The sequence below is a fragment of the Anser cygnoides genome, chromosome 5, assembly GCF_040182565.1.
Source record: "Anser cygnoides isolate HZ-2024a breed goose chromosome 5, Taihu_goose_T2T_genome, whole genome shotgun sequence".
NCBI lineage: Eukaryota > Metazoa > Chordata > Aves > Anseriformes > Anatidae > Anser > Anser cygnoides.
Genome location: NC_089877.1, coordinates 15,788,293 through 15,807,108, shown reverse-complemented (window position 1 = coordinate 15,807,108; position 18,816 = coordinate 15,788,293). Strand labels below are relative to the sequence as shown.

Here is an 18,816-nt window from a genome sequence, read left to right as displayed (position 1 = left end):
GTATTCAATACATTTATAGTTTTTATAAAGTTGCCTCTGTATGTATGATTTTTACAATTTTTACAATTAATGTTGTATTATAGAGCTTTAAGGAAAATGAAATTTATTTCTGAGTTTTGTTAATATTCCTTTTAATGGTTCTGATAAAAATAAAAATATTTAAATAAAAAGTTCATATTATAACACAAATGGTTCATTATAATATTCAAATAGTTCATATTATGGTTCATTATAATATGAATAGAATAATTTTGGTTTTGGTGAGGCTGTTTTTCACTGAGCAATTAACTTGAATGAACACTTCTCCACAGGTTTTAGCTCAAGAACCTGTTCTAGTATTACTACCAACATATATAATTCAAAGCACTGTTGTAAAGAATGGCTGCCTAAACCTGTACTTAAGACACAGTGTACACTTAAGTGTTTGTTGAGGTAGAATACAGAATTAGATATTTGAAATAGAAACAGCTTTCAAAAACCATATATAAAATCTTCTGCATAAATTCAGCGTAGTAAAAGATTTTATTTTATTTATTTTTTTTATTAATACGTCAAGTATGTTTCAGTGGATCATCAGAAAAGTAGAGCATGATCAGAGCAGAACAGAAAATGTTAGGACCAAAATGTGTATTTCTCCTGCTTCCTACAATGAAGTTTGTTGGATGGAAGGAAATACATAAATAAAGTGCTACAACTGACACCCCAAAGCTGTTTTCCACTATCCTGTCTATATATGTACTAATATTGGCTAGCAGAAAGTAGTCAGATTCATGTTCCCAGGTCTTCCTAAATAAGCAGATTTTACTAAGTGTTTGCTACAATAGGTTTCTTAATTTCACAGAGTGATGATGTATCAATTAAAACTAATCTATCTTCGAAGTAGAAACTGTTGAAACTTCTTTTATCCTCAGGAAGTGAGTGCATGAATCAGTAATTACAAAGCATTGCTCAGCTCCTCCATTTACTTTCATCTTGTGAGGAGATTAATAGCCATCCTTGGGACACCAGCTGCTTTCTATTTATCAAAGGGATGCCACAGAGGCTGGCAGTTCTGCTGGAGGACTAAGGGCAAGGCGGGATATGAAGAGCCAGCAGCAGCTTTAGAGTCAGACAGAGGGAGGAAAAGCAAGTGCTAGTTTGTACATCTGATTCTTCCAAGTGCTCCCCCCACTCCTTCTTTGTACACAGGTTACTTGTTATCCTTCTCAGCTAAGCTAGTTACCTAGACCTAAGGTCAAATGAATGTGTTATTGCAAAGAACTACAAATTAATTCTATTTGAATCTCTCTCTCCTTGCTCCCCTGTCACACCCTAACAAACAGTAAGGCCACTTTTCAGCTAAAATTATTGTAATTAGTGTACTGTGAGTCATGAAATTTCATTTGGGAGAGCCATTTTGCATTTCCCATCTCTACTGCCTATGGCAAATCTACCAGATTTGTGCATCTTTCCATTTCATTTTATCATTAAACACAGTATATTCTTGCAAGGTCAAAGGTGAAAGTTATGACAGTAATTTCCATATCTTTGTCTTCTAGTAAACTAAAGTAAAATATTTATAAAGGCTTTTGTTTCTCTTTTCCTATTTATTTTCAAATGTTCAATTTGAATATCTTGCATAATAAAAGTGATCAAGATACAGGTCAGTCTGTTTTCTCCACAGTACTAAAAAGGTATGTGAAAATTTACTCTTTTTTGTCTTAACAGAACCTAGATTTTAACTCTGTCCTCAACTGCAGTGAAAATGGTAGTATTGGACCTAATAACTAAAGAATGTTGTAAAAACAAATTTAAGTTCCCAGAGTATTGAAGCTATTAATGGCTTACAGTTGATGTTAAAATACAGACAAGAAATTTAAAAATTCTCATTTACATACAGAAAAAATCACATGGGGCTTCAATATACTTTAGATTTTAATATTAAGCTTTTTATATTTATATTCAGTTACTTGCACAAGATAATGATGGAATATTTTTCCATCTTTCCCAGTCAGTATTCTTTAGTAGCAGTTCAGCTGCTGAGATACAGCACCACGTAATCCTTTATATTTCCAAAGCAGAATTTAACAAAGCACTTGAGTTCCAGTAAATGGTTGAAAAGTATCTTTTGAAGTTCATCTATCTCAATATTCTAGTTCATAACTGGTAAAAATAATGGAAAATATAATGTATAAGTTAACTTGATATACTGTTTGCGAGATATTATTTTAAAATTCCTAGACTAAGTATTCACAGGTGAAAATTGCATAGCATTATTCAAGTCATGGCATGAAAAGAATGCTTACAGGCACTGTGAAAATAGTTATCTGTTACCTCAACTGAAACAGAGTAATTTTCAAAATGTGATTACTGAACATTTTCTGCAAGCAGCTTACTGTGCAAATTACTTACAGAAATTTTCTGGCAAGTTTAAAAAATATAGTTTGTTTCATAGAATGAGAAATGATCATAATTAGCAGAAGTATAAATAGTTGCAATTATACCTTTTAAGTTTCATCCAGCCTTTCTCTATCCTAAAGCAACTTTCGTCTTTTTTTTAGTGTCATTGAGTAAAAACTGAAAACAGATCAAGTATTTCAGAATTATATCATAAGAAAGTTATATGAAAAATAGTAGTCCTGACTAGAGTGAGAAATAAATGGGTGTCCACCTTGTAGTGCAGCAACATTCAAACTAGCTCTGTGTAGACCTGTATCCTGGAACAACAAATGAAGTAGGACAGAGAGGTAGATTGAACGTATATTCTAGAAGCTGAACAGGAAGCAATGCTTTAGCGTGGTGATTTATCCACGCTAATATGCCCCATTCATCAGTACTGATATACTTATGCTCATGTTAAGTCTAAGATATTTGCACAGAGCTTCATTGCAAATGTTTCTATGGTTCATAGAAGCCCAGGACAATTCAGTTTAGAAGGGACCTCAATACATTTCTGATTCAACATCTTGCTCAAAACAGGGTGGTCTGTGAGGTTCGCTGCTGCAGTGTCAATACTGAAAACAAAACAAAACAAGTAACCAAAATTTTCTTTAGGTTTATATTTTTAAGAGAGGTCTAAATGCTGATGGTATGATCTCCATGAATGAACAAAAAGTCTTCTGGAATTTCCAGAGATCAGATAAAGTGTCAAAAATAAATAAATAAATAAATATAAAGAAGCGTTAAATAATTTTCCTTTACATACACTGATGACATCTCTTTCCCTTCATCTCAACTGGCAAACATCCATATTGTGAAATGTAATGTAATAAGAGCTTAAATGAAGTCCTTCAAAATTAGTTGGTTGGGAATACTGAAGTTTTGCAAGACTCATATCTTTTCTGTTAATGATTCTTTCTCCACTACAGCCTTTATTCCTATGAAAATTCCTTTTAGTCAAAAGAAGTTTTTATGGAATTATGAATCTTAGGGACTTACTTACAATCACCCATGAATTCAACAACACTTAAGAAACACTCTTCTTTCTTTCCATGGTATATAAGATCATCGCAGTATAGTAGTATAATAGATAGTGGGTATCTTAAATATATCTTTTTTTTTTTCCTGCTTATGAATAATCATATCATAAACTGTAACATAGCTTTCGTTTATGTCTTTTAAATGACTCTTAGCTGTGACAGGAAGCTTAGTAATAAGAAAGACTAATTTTGTTTCATGTGTTCTGGTCATACAAAATTCACTAGAGGCACAGTATAATCTCATTAGCCTTCCTCATGCCAAGAGTTTTCTCTTGTTGCATTGATGACTTCCAGCATGTTTCACGTAAGTTTTATTTTCTTTTATCTACTATTCTTCCTTCTTGGAAATAAAAAGACAATCTGTCACTGCAAATGAGATAATTATGTATAATTTTGTTTTCATCATTATCCATATTCTATTACGGTACATCCCTGGGCAATACAAGTACTTAAGTTTTGTGGATAATATTGCAATGGACTTTCCTGGGTGAAGCATATATATATATTATTTTCATTATGACTACCTAAAGCATTACAGTCTAATGTTTAGATGAGGGAAATTGGAGATACAGGGCTTCTGCTTTCTATTAAAACTGGGCAAACCACAAATCAGCAAGTACATTTAGATGTGCATTTAGATTTTTTTTCTTATGTATCTGGGAAAGACTTCATTATTTCATCTGTTATTATTCATAGCTTTTGTAGTGAATGTAGTGAATGATTTTCTTTGGCTATGTCCTTAGTAACTGTACCTTTCTAATAGCATAAGTAAAGGCTTTATTAGCAAAGCTGAGCCTTGGACAGCTCCTTGGTATTAGATAATACCTGAAGAACTACTTTTGTTATGCTATAAAACCTCTAAAACCATCTGCATTTCTACCCACAGGGCCGCTGGTACCTTAATGTGCCCCTACTTTAAAAGTTTCTGCTATAATCATGGGGCCTGTTACAATTTCATGGTTGTATACCCTATATACAGTGATAACTTAGAAGGGGAAGTAAGTGTATATGGCATTTAATGTGTGTACACATACATATTGTATATTTTTATATGATTAGATAGTCATTTTCATAGAATATTAAATATGTGTTTATGTATGACATACATTATACTTTTGCAACTACACTTTCAATAACATCTATCCAACCTTGTTTTTGTTCATGTTACAATAGTCTGGCAGTTTGGGGATGTTAGCTTATTGTTTCTTTGCCTTTTATTTCAAGCACCAAGTAGTAAGACTTTCCTGTTCGCTATTTCCTAAATATTTTTTCTAGATTTTTTTTTTCAAGTCATACATTTATTCAGCTCCAAATACATTATATATATATTTATTATATATATATATAATATTATATATAATATATATATAATATTTTATATTATTTACAGGAAGAAAACAAGACAAAGTGAGCAATTGGATTCATGTTTTATAACTTAATCCTGGTTAAGTTTGAGGTTTATAATGATTAAAGTAGTCATATGTCTCATTTTATTAGTTCCCTTACCAGATAATTTTTCATAAAGCTCTGTCATGAACAACTTCAACTACTTTGTCATCACCAACTGTATTTCTTCATTTTTCTGTCTGGTCAAGGCAAAGAATCCTTATCCTAAAAGTTAGAATTGAGTTCAGCATTAATCAATTTTTAAAAGTTTTTTTTTGTGTGTGTGTGTGGGGGTAACAGTTACTCAATATTTTTTAATAACACTTATAAGAACTAATTACATAAAGAGCACATTCTAGTGCTTTTAGAAGAATTTGGGAATTTGGATGTTGGGGAGTAATAGGGCCTGGAAATATATATTAGAATTTATTTCTGCATTAGTTACCAGCTAAAATCCTCTCTTGGATTTTCCAGTAGGAGGAAATTGTAGACATATAATACCAAACCACAACATTCTGCTTTGGGAGGCAAGCTGTAGATGTACATGGTATTGCTACAGAAACGATAAGGGGAGTAAAAGGAGATTTTTATTTATTTTTTTTTCTACATGTCTTTTCAGCAGATTCTGGCTATTGACTGTAATTACTGAATTTAAGAGTGTACAGCACCTGTTTTTTGCTACTTCCCATTATTTCAATATTCATGCAATTTCTGTCATGGAAAAGCAGATACACACCTTCTGACAGAAACACTTTGTCTTCCTGATTATTCACATATGTTGGACTTCATTTGAAAATATTTTGTCACTTGAGGTTTATATGTCACCGTGCATACAAATGTTCCTGAAAACAGCTTAGGAAAGGAATATAAAATGATAGTATTCTACTACGAAGAGGAGAATTTGGAGAAACAACTTGCAAGAGTATTTGAAAGGGATAAAAGTAATAAAAATATGACTGCTCTTTATAAGTCTTTCCTCTCACATGGTTCTTAGATCCTCATGACTAGAGCAAGACTACTATTAATTAATGAGGAATTGTTCAACACTAATTTCTTTCTTTCATAGAGAAAGGCTGGGACGTTTGAATTTTAATGACAAAAATGCCCATTGTGTGGACTTTTCCCCTTTGCTTTTCATCTTGCTGCCTTTGGGGAAATATATTAATACATAAAGCACTGGGATTAAGCCAGCTGTTTTCTGCCTTTTGACTTTCTGCTAGCCTTCAAACCATAGGGTCCACAGACCTGCAGGTTCTTGTGTGAGAATAAGGTCACTGTTCAGTATGAAGGATGATTAATGTCTCTGCATCGCTACCCTGAGGAACTGACCTTCACACTGGTGAAACCTGAATCAGTGAGAAATCCCTATCTCATCTTTCATTAAAATTACCCATCATGGCCAAAGCACAGCTGAGATACTGGACAGTTAAGTGAATCACAAAATGATCTTTTATCATCAATAAATGCAAGCTCTCCCATGTACAGTTTTTACAAATAGTAGCTGTGTAGCAATTGAGCAAAGGAAATGTGTGTATGTGTGAGGAGGAGAACAATGCATAGCACTTGGTTATTTTTCCTTTCTCCCTCACGTGGCATTTCTTTTCTTAAATAGCTCAGTGGTAATATTAGCAATTACATGAATCATGCTACATGATTTTAACTTTCTTGGATGTTATATAACAATAGCTTAGAAGTTTTAGGAATCACTTTCATTATGGCTATGAAACTGTTCAATTATTCAATATTTATTTATTTATTTATTTATTTATTTATTTTTAGGAACAAACTGTTTTCTGAGTGTTCTTTCTATTGCTTTTGGCAAATTATCCCAGAAAATCTGTCTGTCATACTCTAGCACTTCTACATCTTAACAGTACTACAATTAGAGATATTTTTTATTTTCTGTTATATTTACACCTCATTCCCTGAGCATCAACCCCATGGATTTCCAAATAAGCAGACTGTGTGTAAGCACTGTCTGCTTCCAGTATTTGTAGGAAGTATTTGTTTCTGCTTTCATTTCCAGGAAAATGCCTGGAATCATTTAAATGTAATCATTTAAAGCCAATGGAGGAAAAAAAAAAAAAAAAAAAAAAGCTAATAATATAAAATAAAATAAATAATAAAAATAGATAATAATAAAATAAATTATATTAAATAAATAAATAATAATAATAAAGCAGTAAGAAGGTTATCATGCTAAGCCAATACCAGTGAAACTAATGGCAATAAATATTATTGAATTTAGTGGTACAAATGCAAGTCCTAAATGGAACTGTGATATTGAAGAATTACATAACAGGGAACAGACATATAGAAAGGTCAGAAACTAGTAGTAAGATTTCATTGCTGTAGAGAAGACTTCTGGGAAAAAAAAAAAAAAAGAGAGAGAGATTTTTCCTCTTCCCCAAAACTTGTATTTGATTAAGTAGCATTTTAATATAGTTAATATTAAATTTCCAATTTAAGTATGTCATGACCCCCTGTATTTTTATAGTTATGTGTCAAAATAGATTCAGGAATAGAAGAGGAAGTTCCACAGCTATGGAAGTTCTAAATATTTCTGGAAGCTTGCTTGTATTTGTAGCCTCTGTTTTTAATAGTACATTAATATTCATATCACAGTGACAAAACAAGGGGTAAAGGATTTTCATGTTTATATTCAGGAAAATAATAAAAAATAAATACCAAAGTTCCTTCAAACTTCATTGAAGAAACTAGAGCTGAGCTGACTCAAACGTTACAAAGGAATAGCTAAACACCTATATCAAAAAGCTCAAAATCTTTAGGAACTGAAAAAATATAGCCTCAGAAGTCTGCTGAGAGAGATTGTGCTGCTGTTTGGGACTTACATAAAAAATTCTGATAGCTTTTTATTGGAGAAATATTCAGTAAGGTTTGCTTGTTTCTTCCTTGGTGCTACAGAAATGTTGATTGCATTCTTTTCAGTACTTTTCAATGTCATGGCCCCTTTATGTTCCAAACTGTAAGTGACCTTTCTAGGATGGCTACAGCAACTCCTTCAGGTAATTTACATATTTAAAATGCTTTAAGAACTCATTTAAGGAAATGAAAAGTGTTGCCTAATTTCACTGTAATAGATTGATTTTTATAGTTAGCAGAACTGCAGAAGAATTTATTGGGGGGGGAACATGAGAAAGTCTGGATATTCCATTCTTCTTTCTCTTCTTTGCCTTATCCAGAGAATTTAGAAAATCACACACATGTTCTTTCTTCTCTTACCTCTACCAGAAGCTATTAATTTACCTCACTCCAAGCTGATCATTAATTAACACTACAGTGACAAGCTCAAGAGAAGAGAGACATGGAAGTAGTAAGACAGATAGTTGTGCTGCCTTGCAGCTCAGAATTATGAGATCAATGCCTAAGCTTCTGCTGTGAACTGTCATGAGGCTTTCATTAAATGGATATGTTATTCACTTGCTTGTTTTCCAGTAATACCTTACTGAAAAACTGAGCTTTTGTTTTAAAGAAAACTTTTGTTCTGTTCTTCCTTTTATTCTTTACCTTGTAAGAACTTGTTTGCAGGTCTGTGTCAGGGCCTGGACCAGTAAGATCCAACAGTGGTTGAAGGTGAGGGCCCAGGACATGAACCTGAGCATAAAGCAGCTCTGGGTGAAGGGCTCGCCCTGCAGATGTTCCTGCAGAGCTGTGCCCCCACAGCCACCAGCAGCACTCTCTTGGAGCTGGCCTGTTGACTCCCAGCAGCCAAAGCCTAAGGAGAGCAGGGATGCTGTCACAGCCCTGGCAGTCAGTCACTGTAGCCTTTGACTGAAGTTAGCTTGAGTTGTTCTTTTCACTGCTAGATACATTTCAGAATAGCTGCTGGTTATTTTTGTTGTGTCAGGTGTGAAGAGAGACAGAACCTCCTCTGAGCAAGTGAAGCTCAGCTCTCCTTTCTCGGGATGTCTTCTATATCTATATTTATTTTAAAACCCCACTCATTCACCACCCCTCTCAAGCTGAACAATTATTCCTTCTATGATGAGAGAAGAAACAACAGTCACAGAGTCATAGGTTGACTTTAGTACTGACTCTGTGTCCTCACATTGTGGATAATAATAGTAGATAAACTACTTAATTACTCATGAACAATAAAGTTCTCTCCTGGAATTTTACCCCCTATCAATTGCTTACAGTCACATTTATTCACGCTAGTCTATGTGAAATAGACAGTCACAATAATTATCCCAAACACGGAAAGCATATTTCCTTTTTAAATGAGTATTTCATAATTTAGCAGTACTTTAAAAATGAATTTAACACTCAGGAAAAGTGTTGACAGCCTTAGAAATTGACTTATGTCTTTATCTACAGAGGCTACATCACTAGCACAAGTACAAGCTTCTGTCATAATTCTCTAAAAATAAGCCAGCTAATTATTTGCTCTGCTCCCTTACTGGGTCTTTGATTGGGGAATGATACTGGAAGAAAGTTTTATGCTGCTTAAAGCTTCATGAAATGGAAATGCAGAGATGGAGGGGGAGAAGAAAAGATGAGTAAGAGTACTTCCTTCTTTAATTGTTTGATTTCACAAATGTTTCTGCTAAACTCCGTGGGTTTAAGAATATGCATAAAGATAACGAAATAGTTTAATGAAAGACAGAAAATCAAACAAACTAATAAATAAAAATATATTTTTTTCTTGCAATAGGCTATTATTTCTTCCCCTAAACGTATTTCCTTGCTGATGTTGAGAATAGTTGATCCACATTTTTTATTTTCTTGTTAGTCTACCTACATAAACATATTTTGTGGAAATGACGTCACAGCATTTCAAGACTCTGGAGGCAGTTAGTATAGTATTGATTATATTTGGGTTCCACTGAGTTTTCAAAGTGGCCAATTGTTGGTTTATTTTTTCAATATAAATCAGAGCAGGCCATATACTTCTTTAATTTGCGAAAACTGCCCAAAAGTTTGTGTTGCTTCCAGAAAGCAGATAAGCTGACATTATAACAAAGGCTAAAACCCTTTACTCTTTCTGTACCTCTAAAACTCTAAAACTAGTGACCTGCAGGGGAACAATCTAGTTGTCAGTCATGTAAGATTGAGCAGAAGCTGAGGCTCTGTCTCTTACATGTCAAAGAATTGCCCAGCCATTACTCTACTCTACATTACTATGCCCAGACATAATATGCTGTGGTGGTAGGAGGAAGTTTCAAATCTACTGTAATGAGCAGATATTTAAAGACTTTCTTTCCCAAAAGCAAAACCCATAAGCAGTCAGATGATAACAGTTTTTATTCAGTTCCAAGTCAAGAGTAAATATACTCAAAAATAATAATAATAAAAATTGTGTATCTTAAATTCTGAAATATGTTTATAAAAATAATAAAGCTTACTGGTCTCACTTGAAAATTTGAAATCTTATTCCAATTCTGCAGAGTAATCAAAAGAAAAAAATCATTTAGGTAATTCTTTTGGCCTATGCAATTATTGCATAAAACTATGATTTATGCAAAAAATCTTCAAGCAATTAAATTTTATTAGTGTCATGTAATAAAGTAATCACAGAGATGATAACTATAGCAGTGACTTCTTTACCTAAAGCAAATAAAATAGAAGTTTTAAAAGCATCTAGAGATATATAGCTATCATTTACGAGCACAAACAGTTAATTATAATTAAGGGTCATCTGAGAATAAATATATGACTCCAACACATTTATTTCATCTTTCTTTAAACTGGCAGTGGTGCACTGGAAAATGACAACAGCAATTCTGTAAGGCATGCTGTGTGCTATGGGAAAGTTGGGAAGAGTTCTATAGTTGCAGAGGCAAAATAGCAAACTGTAAATAGGAATAGTAGTGCATATGTATATTTTTATAATGATTTTACAAGGTCACAGGGAATAATATTCTGATTTGCATATTGTAGCTTGCCAGCAAAGTAAATGAGTAAGAAATGAATGCTGTAAAGAATTTTGCTTTGTCAGGGAGAGGTTAAATCTTGAAAAATGACTTATATGTTCTGCAAGTATAGAAAAAAATGCTCATAAAACACAAATGCATGTGCAAATGCATGCACAGAAAAACTGCTTTGAAGAAAATCTGTTCTCATGTAAGTGTGCATAGAACCTCTCATGTTTGATCTAATGCAAAACAGAGCCCATCATGAGCACCATATGCCTCATCTCCGGAAGTTCACGAGATCATCCTCAAAGCAGATGATGAAATATAAAGGAGTCATTTCTTATTCATTTTCATTTAAATGATAGCCACTGAATCCACACAACATGAAGGAGTATTGTCTAAATCGGGAGATGTACAACTCGGTCACTTTTACATTTTACAATTTTCCTGAGGGTCATAGTGAAACACAAATACAGGTGTAGTGATGTAAATTAAAGATGTAGGTGTTTTCTCTCTTTTGTCTATTGCATAGAATAGGGCTGGGTTTATATTATTGTACTGGTAAACAAAATATAAGCTTCAGTGAAAGATTTGCTCTGCTTTGCACAATCTTTGTCCATATTGTGCTCTAAATCATGAATCCAATAGAAGTTATAAGCTTTAAATTAAGAATTGCTCTATTATACATGCAATTGATCCTTTGTTAAAATTCAAGATTAAACATGCACAAATATTAAAATGCATATATTGTTAAACACATTATAATCCTTCAGGTTAAATAGATTTAATATGCTATTTTTAAATTTCACTGTACAGTTAGACAAAAGTTGTTAAATCTACAAAACAGGAACATTAATGAAGTTTTCTAGACAACTATTTAAAGGAGCTTGTTTCACCTTTTCCAGTGTATTTTCTCATATTTTACAGATTTCAAAAATCAGGGAAATAAATTACTTTAATATTAGGAATGTTTTGTATATTAATATAAAGACATTAAGATCACAGAAAAACAACATCCTTTTCTACTACGGTTAAGAGCTGTGTTTAAACAAATCAAATATATATATATAGTTACTCTAATGCTATTGCTTGCAGGCTCTGTCATGCTAATTTCTCATGTTGAAAGACGTGTATGTCAGTTATTAGCTAATCAGCCAGAGGATCCTTCAAAGTGACTTTTCCCCAAAGAACACACACCAGTTGCATTTGATGCATCGACAGGCTTCAAATGGCAATACACATATGGATATAAAAATAAATTTATTGGTAATAAAATTGTCAGGGAAATAAAAAGAATGTTGTATTGATAGAATACCAAATTAATTTGCAATTGTTCAAAGCTAAAAGTATTATACTGAATGAAACACTGTATGTCCTCTATGACAACATTCATTTTGCTTCAGTTCAGACTTTCCTACTGCTTATCCTGTATTATAGATTATCAGTGAAATTTTTTCATCTTCAGTCCAAATGATATGCATAAATACTAAAATTATGTAAAAGAAAAGACTACCCTAAATTCTCTAGAGTTTTTTGAATAAAACTTTGTAGAGGTAAAGAGAAGTGAAGAAACTAAATAGCACATGAGACAAAATAGTGTAAGTTGGTTCCTGGTTCCTCCTACCTTAGATTTGTTTCTACTTTGTCCTTTTGTATCTCATTCCTAAATGCATATGAAATGGAAATTTGTTTGAAAGCAAACTTAGTTGGGGTTTCTGGGCATAGCAGTATTGCAAATACCAGTGGAATCAATAATAATAATAATAATAATAATAATAATAATAATAATAATAATAATAATAATAATAATAATTCGGGAGCGTATTGGCTTTTTAAAATTTGCCTAATTCTCATCCCAGAGATACATCTATTACTATTATCAGAGATGTCATAATACCATGAAATTTCAGCAGCATTTTGCAAAGCAACAACCTTTGATCCTGTGTCTGATGCACCGAGGAAAACTCAGTGCTCTACTAGTAACTGGTCTGCCCCTGGACAAGGAAGGAAAATGGTTAGCTCTGTTTTGTACATTAATTTTCATCGCACTTGCTGCTTCAAGTCTAGAATACGTCTAGGGTGTTCAGTGGAAAGCTAGCCTTAGATCCAAATTTTGTATCAAACTTTCCTTTCTCCAGACTATTACAGTGTTTTTCAGTAAGACTTTAACATTCCTCTTGAACCATTTATTAACATAATTCTTATCTTATTGATTTCCTCTTGGATAATTCATCTGTTTGCATGTATCAGATAATTAATAACATCAGGATTCCTTTGATCATTAGAGTTCAGCTAAAAAGTTTTTAATTGTGACCACCAGAAAAACTGAAAATTAAAAACAGTGGTCATACTGATATTGCTGTACATGAAATGGTAACATTCACAGACAGGAACATGTCAGGAATAAGAAGAAAGAAACAGCTTTAGGAAACTTTAATTGTCAGGAGCCTTTAAATGAAAGTTCATAACCAAAGTTAAAAGTGTTTATGCTGTCATCATTATTTAAAAACGTTTCTCTCTTTTTGTATCTAAACATGATGTTGCTGTTTGTGCAATGTGCCAGATGGACTAAACTGGAGATACAGTTATTGCTTGTTTACAGAATAAACTTAGCAGAAACACTGTGGTGTGTTTCCGTTGCTCTGACCCTGATGTAGAGAGATTATGTTGTAGGGCATTTAAGTCATTATATTGGCCTCTTTCTTCCTCATTGAAACCAACATGTCTTTATCGCCGAGGCGATCGGCTCTGGGGCAGACGCGTTCTGCAGCGAAACGGGGGATTGAGGCGGGCAGGGCTTTTTTTCCAGCATCAAGACCACTCGAGGCAGCCGAGGGAGCCGCCAGGACCCGGCAGCCCTTGCGAGGGAGGCTGACGAGGCGTAGGCAGAGCCAGCAATGCCCCTCTACCCTGATGTTCAAAAGCAGCCCCTAGGGAGCGCGAGCGACCAGGAGCATGGAGACCAGGATGAGCAAACAGGACGTGGCGTGTCAGAAGGGCGGGGTGCGGCGGTTTGCAGGGCAGTTTGTGCGGGAAGGGCATGCTCAGGCAGGGCAGAGTGTTCTGCCCCGCCCATAAGAACAACTCATCTAACGGCTGTCTACCACTAGCTAGGCCGCAATGGTCTACACTAGGCAGAGAGCTCTCTCTAGAAAGTCTGTAACCACCCAGACTGACTGCCAGCTCAAAAATGTGGCAGTTCGGGTCTCTGGATGCAGGGACTGTCTGAGCCTGTTGCTGCCATCTGAGGGAGGCAGAGGCACCGTGTGTGTGAGGTGCAAGCAGGTGGATGACCTGGTTCGCCTGGTGGCAGAGCTCAAGGAGGAGGTGGAGAGGTTGAGGGCCATCAGGGAGTGTGAGCAGGAGATAGACTGGTGGAGCACCTCCCTGCAAGGCCTGAAGGAGAGGTACCGGGTGAGACACCCCAAATGGGGGTGGAACCCCAGCCCTGTCGCTGTCGGGCTGCGCTGATGGCCGCAGGCGGGTCCCTATCTCTAAGGGGAAAATGGATCCTAGCCCAGGAGCTGGCAGGGCTTATTGAGAGGGCTTTAAACTAGGTAAGAAAGGGGACGGGGCTGAAATAAGGCTTTTTAGAGGTGTGCCGGGGGAACAATGGCAAGGCCGGGGGAGAGGGCAATGGCCCAACTGAAGTGCATCTACACTAATGTACGCAGCATGGGTAACAAACAAGAGGAGCTGGAAGCCATCATGCAGCAGGCAGGCTATGACTTGGTTGCCATCACGGAAACGTGGTGGGACCACTCTCATGATCGGAGTGCTGCAATGTCTGGCTATAGGCTCTTCAGAAGGGAGAGGCAGCACAGAAGAGGTGGTGGTGTGGCTCTCTATATTGGAGAGTGTTTAGATGTTGAGGAACTTGAGGCTGGGAATGATAAGGTTGAGTCCCTGTGGGTTAGGATCAGAGGGAAGGCCAACAAGGTAAGCATCCTGGTGGGGGTCTGTTACAGACCGCCGAACCAGGATGAGGAGACTGATGAGGAGTTCTACAGGCAGCTGGCAGAAGCCGCGAAATCGTCAGCGCTTGTTCTCGTGGGGGACTTCAACTTCCCAGACATATCCTGGAAGCACAACACAGCCCAGAGAAAGCAGTCTAGGAGGTTTCTGGAGAGCGTGGAAGATAGCTTCCTGACGCAGCTGGTTAGTGAGCCTATCAGGGGAGGTGCCCTGCTAGACCTTCTGTTCACAAACAGAGAAGGACTGGTGGGAGATGTGGTGGTTGGGAGCTGTCTTGGGCAGAGTGACCACGAAATGGTTCAGTTCTCTATTCTTGGCGAAGTCAGGAAGGGGACCAGTAAAACCACTGTCTTGGACTTCCGGAGGGCTGACTTTGAGCTGTTCAGGACACTGGTTGGCAGAGTCCCTTGGGAGGTGGTTCTGAAGGACAGAGGAGTCCAGGAAGGCTGGGCACTCTTCAAGAAGGAAATCTTAATGGCTCAGGAGCAGTCTGTCCCCACGTGCCCAAAGACAAGCTGGTGCGGAAGAAAACCGGCCTGGCTGAACAGAGAGTTGTGGCTTGAGCTTAGGAGAAAAAAGAGGGTTTATAATCTTTGGAATAGAGGGCGGGCCACTCAGGAGGGACTATAAGGATGTTGCGAGGCTGTGCAGGGACAAAATTAGAAAGGCCAAAGCTCATCTGGAGCTCAATCTGGCTACTGCCATTAAAGATAACAAAAATGTTTTTACAAATACAACAACACAAAAAGGAGGACTAAGGAGAATCTCCATCCTTTACTGGATGCAGGGGGAAACTTAGTTACAAGAGATGAGGAAAAGGCTGAGGTGCTTAATGCCTTCTTTGTCTCAGTATTTAGTGGCAAAACCAGTTGTTCTCTGGATACCGGGTACCCTGAGCTGGTGGAAGGGGATGGGGAGCAGGATGTGGCCCTCACTATCCATGAGGAAATGGTTGGCAACCTGCTACAGCACTTGGATGTATGCAAATCGATGGGGCCGGATGGGATCCACCTGAGGGTACTGAGAGAACTGGCGGAGGAGCTGGCCAAGCCACGTTCCATCATTTATCGGCAGTCCTGGCTATCAGGGGAGGTCCCAGTCGACTGGTGGCTAGCAAACGTGACACCCATCTACAAGAAGGGCCGGAGGGTAGACCCGGGGAACTATAGGCCTGTTAGTTTGACCTCAGTGCCAGGGAAGCTCATGGAGCAGATTATCTTGAGTGTCATCATGCAGCACTTACAGGGCAACCAGGCAATTAGGCCCAGTCACCATGGGTTTATGAAAGGCAGGTCCTGCTTGACGAACTTGATCTCCTTCTATGACAAAGTGACGCTTAGTGGATGAGGGAAAGGCTGTGGATGTGGTCTACCTTGATTTCAGTAAGGCTTTTGACACCGTTTCCCACAACATTCTCCTCAAGAAACTGGCTGTTCGTGGCTTGGACTGGCATACACTTCATTGGGTTAAAAACTGTCTGGATAGCCAGGCCCAAAGAGTTGTGGTGAATGGAGTCAAATCCAGTTGGAGGCTGGTCACTAGTGGAGTCCCCCAGGGCTCAGTACTGAGGCCAGTCCTCTTTAATATCTTTATCGATGATCTGTATGAGGGGATTGACTGCACCCTCAGTAAGTTTGCAGATGACACCAAGTTAGGTGCGTGTGTCGATCTGCTCGAGGGTAGGAAGGCTCTGCAGGAGGATCTGGTTAGGCTGGACCGATGGGCTGAGGTCAACTGTATGAAGTTCAACAAGGCCAAGTGCCGGGTCCTGCATCTGCGGCACAACAACGCCAAGCAGAGCTACAGGCTGGGAGATGAGTGGTTGGAAAGCTGCCTGGCAGAGAAGGACCTGGGAGTACCGGTTGATAGTCGGCTGAATATGAGCCAGCAGTGTGCTCAGGTGGCCAAGAAGGCCAACAGCATCCTGGATTGTATAAGAAGCAATGTGGCCAGCAGGTCTAGGGAAGTGACTGTCCCCCTGTACTCGGCTCTGGTGAGGCCGCACCTCGAGTACTGTGTTCATTTTTGGGCCCCTTGCTACAAGAAGGACATGGAGGTGCTTAAGAGAGTCCAGAGAAGGGCAACGAAGCTGGTGAGGGGTCTGGAGAACAAGTTGTACAAGGAGTGGCTGAGGGAGCTGGGATTGTTCAGCCTGGAGAAGAGGAGGCTCAGGGGAGACCTCATCGCTCTCTATAGGTACATTAAAGGAGGCTGTAGAGAGGTAGGGGTTGGTCTATTCTCCCACGTGCCTGGTGACAGGACAAGGGGGAATGGGCTAAAGTTGTGCCAGGGGAGGTTTAGGTTGGATATTAGGAAAAACTTCTTTACTGAAAGGGTTGTTAGGCATTGGAATGGGCTGCCCAGGGAAGTGGCTGAGTCACCATCCCTGGAGGTCTTTAAGAGACGTTTAGATGTTCAGCTTAGTGATATGGTTTAGTGAAGGACTTGTTAGTGTTAGGTCAGAGGTTGGACTAGGTGATCTTGGAGGTCTCTTCCAACCTAGACGATTCTGTGATTCTGGTTTGTTTGTTTGTTTGTGTAGCACCATGAAGAGCTTTCTATTACAGATCATTTGTTTTAGAGTAAACCTAGCTACCTACTGGTAACATAATCTATTAAAGGGTCCCAACTCTACCAGCTTTCTCTCAGTCTCTACTTTTTACTCTGAAATTGATTCCTCTGCTGTCACATTGGTAGTAACAGAACACATCTTTTTATATTCATTGCAAATGTTGATGCTATTTAAAGTAAAATTTCAGAGAAGTCTTTGCCACATTCTTTTTCCTACTTAGCTTTCTACTGCTGAAAGTACTACTGCAAATTTATGGTAAAATTGTTAAGAATCTCAAAACAAAACTTTTAGCTGTAGGAAAGCACAATATTCTCCATCTAGGGACTGATTGATCTGTCTTGGTGCATTATTTTTCACTTTAAAAAATAGTCGTTAATTTGTAAAAGGAGCTGTCACTGGCAAAGTATGAAGGCAAATGAATCTACAAATATTAAAGAGGAAGTGGAACCTGATATACAACATGCCCAGGAAGGTGGTGAAATCACTGTCCCTGGGGGTGTTTAAGGAAAGATCGGACGTGGCAGTTAGGGACGTGGTCTAATGGGTGATATTGATGGTAGAGGGATGGTTGGACCAGATGGTCTTGGAGGTCTTTTCCAACCTTAATGATTCTATGATTCTCTAAGTAACAGGAGACAGCTAATAGTACCATAGTATACTTTTCATGAGGGAGAAGCTCACTTCAATTTTCAGGTCTTTGTATTTAAGAAACTCTCCTTCAATGTCACAGAGACTGGCAGCCAAGCTGTCTAGTCCTTCTTAGAAAATCAATACCATGGGGACTTAGGGTTTTGATAGAAAAGCTACCTCTACTGTATCATACTGTTAATATTTCACAAAGAAAATAAAAACTTCTGCTAATCTATTCTGCATGTACCTAGCTGAGTTTTCATGCATGTTGTCTGTGTGCAGACTGTTCAAAAACAGCTTTGCTTGCTGGGCAGTCTCTGATGGTTTTGGGGACAGAGAAGAAGTAGGGATGAGCAGGCATGAGATCTGCCTGTATGTAGCAGCTACTGATAGAACTGATGGCACAGGCAGGGATGCTGGAGCATGCTGTGGTTGGCCAGCACAGTCATATTTGGTTGCAATGTTCACTGCTGGCAATGGCAATGGATGCAGGCAAAGCACATGCTGTCTTTGAGACCCAGTATCAGTAGGTTCCCATTCTCTTAAACAGGTCTCTAAACCTCATTATTTGGGATAAGATGGCTGTGGCTGTGACTGTGTGCAGAACCATTCTGTAGTTAGGTTCTCATATACAATTCCTCTCTGTTTCTGGAGGATTACTAGCACGAAAACATAATCAATCTTGTAAAGAAAGTAAAGGGCAAGTCCTGACTGTCTTGAAGGGTTGGTGAATGCACAGGAGTGCTTCCAGGTCTGGGCAGTCCCAAACCTTGTGCTATTAAAAACTGCTGACAGAGGGAGGGTATCCATCACAGTACTTTAGGTGCTCTTCTATCACTTCAGGCTGCATTCCAGTCTCACCAATACCAGAGATGGTACCAGAGATGGATGTAAACCTGGCTTTGTATTCCTATCAACT

At 37.8% G+C, this 18,816-nt stretch overlaps 1 long non-coding RNA gene across 1 annotated transcript in view; it reads left to right on the top strand.

The window, feature by feature from the left end:
* The window catches only part of LOC106040935 (uncharacterized), a 117,719-nt gene that overhangs the window by 71,001 nt on the left and 27,902 nt on the right, over positions 1-18,816 (top strand). The gene's annotated exons all lie outside the window — the stretch shown is intronic.